Here is a 764-nt window from a genome sequence, read left to right as displayed (position 1 = left end):
CGTGTGTAGTGTTGATATTATTACACTCTAATCATGTATAGTGTTGATATTATTACACTCTAACCATGTATAGTGTTGATATTATTACACTCTAAATTGTTTACTAACATTAACTATTCGTGATTATTGTAGAAGAACAATCTCGGGATAACAGAACTTAATCAACAGTCGCTGGGCGAAGGGTAGTTTATCACCCCTATTTATATTTCCCTAATATTTAGAATCGCTGAGGCAAGGAATTCCCGCCATACGTGTTCCGTTGGAGCCGAGAGTCCCTGAAGATACGGTACAGCTTCATGGTTACAACTTGTTTAATGCCTGCTCTTGTGCACGTGGATGTTATCGGTGAACGTATGTCCCAGGTTACATTAATACAATAGACCAGTTCGTGTATTTTATGTTTGTAAAATCTCTCGAAATTTTACTATAATTGAGAAGTTGTTTTGAACTTCTACTACTGTCTGACTGGGGTATAGCTTAAGATAAGTCACTGTCTGACTGGGGTATAGCTTAAGATAAGTCACTGTCTGACTGGGGTATAGCTTAAGATAAGTCACTGTCTGACTGGGATATAGCTTAAGATAAGTCACTGTCTGACTGGGGTATAGCTTAATATAAGTCACTGTCTGACTGGGGTATAGCTTAAGATAAGTCACTGTCTGACTGGGGTATAGCTTAATATAAGTCACTGTCTGGCTGGGGTATAGCTTAAGATAAGTCACTGTCTGGCTGTGGTATAGCTTAAGATAAGTCACTGTCTGGCT

This window comes from Limulus polyphemus, unplaced genomic scaffold, assembly GCF_000517525.1.
Source record: "Limulus polyphemus unplaced genomic scaffold, Limulus_polyphemus-2.1.2 Scaffold6579, whole genome shotgun sequence".
In the NCBI taxonomy this organism is placed as follows: Eukaryota; Metazoa; Arthropoda; class Merostomata; order Xiphosura; family Limulidae; genus Limulus; species Limulus polyphemus.
Note: the sequence above shows the minus strand (reverse complement) of the source record.